The 2,469-nt window shown below is 41.6% G+C and overlaps 1 non-coding gene across 1 annotated transcript; it reads left to right on the top strand.

Moving 5' to 3' along the window:
- The first annotated feature begins 1,903 nt into the window (after window positions 1-1,903).
- On the top strand, window positions 1,904-2,005 carry LOC118858908. The gene has a single exon (XR_005011023.1). It is a non-coding gene; the product is annotated as a U6 spliceosomal RNA (small nuclear RNA).
- The last annotated feature ends 464 nt before the right edge of the window (window positions 2,006-2,469 follow it).

The raw sequence follows: 2,469 nt of genomic DNA, 5'->3' as shown, positions 1-2,469 counted from the left end.
CCATGCAGACCTGCAGAGAGGTAGCAGAGCATGGAGCTGGAGCTAGAAGAGACAGTAAAGGTCATCTGATCAAATTCACTCCTTTGATAGATGAGGATCTGAATCAGTTATATACTGGACAAACACTCCTGGGTTTGCTCCTCCCATTCTTACTTCCCTATCTGGATGAAAAGTGGACTGGATTTTAATAGCAATGAGAAGTCTCAGAGGGTGGGGGTCTCATGGGAAGAACAATTCAGATCCAAGCCAGCTTAGTTTTTGAGGTAGTTTAGCATTACCCCTGAGGTGGGGCAGGGGGCAGTATGAATGAATGCTCCACAAAGTCATCTTGAGGTGACCTATCCCTGGTCCTGCTCAGACCATCTCCCTGGGCAGACAGGGCTTTTGGTGCAGAGATTTGCACATGTAAATGATTCCACATAGGCATGTTTATTTCCCTCAGATCACAATAATGGGGAAGTGATTCATGTTCACAGCCACAGGAGGAAGACGTGCTCAGCATTGATCTCCACAATGTCCTGTATTTTATTTCCAGCTCTGGGAAACTAGGTTGATATTGCATGGTTCTTAACACTAAAACAGAATACTGCCCTACTCAAGGATCTATAAAGAGGAAACTGCATCATTTCATTGAATAAATCCACTGGTTACATTGTGTTAAATCCACCAGATTTGGATACATTGTATTAAAGAGACCATTACATACATTTCTTTTCTCAACGGATGCCACTGTGTACACTGTCGTTATCTGTTCTATTATACACGTTGAATTACTTTGCTTAAGCAAAATGCGCTCCTTAGCACTTAGTTCAACAAATGCCCTTGAAGAGTTTGGTTTGTTTCCTTTGAGTAATTCATTGTATTTCATTGAGCCTTACTAGGTGCTAAGCCCCAGGCCCAAAACCCTATTAGGTGGGGAACCTATGTGGGTATGGATTGGTGAGTGGGGTGGGGCCCAAGGTGGGGCTGGCTAAGGGGAGTTGATAACTCCAGATGATCTATTTTCTCTGTATCTACCAGGCTCCAGATAACAGTTTAGGGCATATCATCCTGCTGCCTGCACTCTGGCCATCATCCTCATGCCCAGCCCCTTCCCCCAACTGCCACCTGGGTTCCTGATCCTCCTTTACCGAGCTCTGCTGTGGGAAGGCATGCCGAATCTTACCTTGCAGACTGGCCTCTGCTCCTCTTCCTGCCCTTAGCCATTTCCAAAGAGTACCTCCCTTTCTGCAGAGTTATCCTCCATTTGAATGTAAGCTCCTTGAGGGCAAAAAGTACAGTTATTCCCTGTATGTGTAGCTGCAGCCCTTAGCACTGTGTCTGGCACACAGGAAATGCTTCATACATTGGCTGTCTCCCAAACACCTTAGTGCACTTTTAAGTTTTAATAACTTCAGAAGTATAAATGTTACAAATAAACTCAAAAAATATTTGAAAGCTTAATTAGTGAAAATTTTAAAACATTGCTGTTTCTCATTAAAATTCCACATAACCACAGCCTCGTGCTGCACATCATTCCAGCTAATTTTTTAACTTTGAAAATATTTCTATCAGCTACTGGTGAGTGACTGAAGAGATTGTATTTGAAATCTTAGCCTGCAGACCATTTCATGAGCAACATTGCGCTGCATCATAACAATTTTCACATGACCCCACAAGAAAAAGTCTGAGATGGATCAGGGGTCAGAGGTGGCCAAGCAACAGGCCCCACTGTGCTAACCCACCAGGATGAGGATGGCAATCCTGACCAGAACTCGACACATGCAGGGAATAGCACAGGGCCCTTGAGGGATAAGATTTTAACTACATTATTAAACATTCCCAAAAGTAGTATAAAAATTCATCAAATGTTCAAATGATGTTTCTGTAAGTTTGTTCTTTTATATTTCTCATATTATTAAAGACTCGGCAGCAAATATACTAAAAAATTGGAATGATATAGAGAAGATTAGCATGCCCCTTGCACAACGATGACATGCAAATTCTTGAAGCGTTCCATATTTTATGAAGTGTGAATGCAGATTGAGGCACACTGTTTGCTCTCCTTTTTTCCCTTTTTTTCTCTTTTATTTGTTTTTTTTTTATTTTGTTTCTTCTTTCTCCTGATTTATTCCATTGGTCATAATTCTTCTTTACAACTTGACTATTGGATAAATAAGTTCAATGCGAAGTTATATGTAGAAGATATATCGGATTCCTTGCCATCTTGGGAAGGGAGGAGGGGGGAAGAAAATCTGGAACTGAAAATTACATGGAACAGAGCATTGCAAACTAAAAATAAAAAATCTTAATTACAATAAAAAAGATTAAAAGTACATTAAGACTTAGGAGACAGGATGGCAGCTGGAAAGCAGGGACTTGCCTAGGGCTCTCCCTCAGGTCCCTCCAGAAACCTATAAAAATGGCTCTGAACAAATTCTAGAGCTGAAGAACCCATGAAATAGCAGAGAGAAGCAGGGCTCCAGCCCA

This window comes from Trichosurus vulpecula, chromosome 7 (assembly GCF_011100635.1).
Source record: "Trichosurus vulpecula isolate mTriVul1 chromosome 7, mTriVul1.pri, whole genome shotgun sequence".
Classification (NCBI taxonomy): Eukaryota; Metazoa; Chordata; class Mammalia; order Diprotodontia; family Phalangeridae; genus Trichosurus; species Trichosurus vulpecula.
The sequence above is the reverse complement of the archived record's forward strand: the minus strand, read 5'-3'. Positions and strand labels throughout refer to the sequence as shown.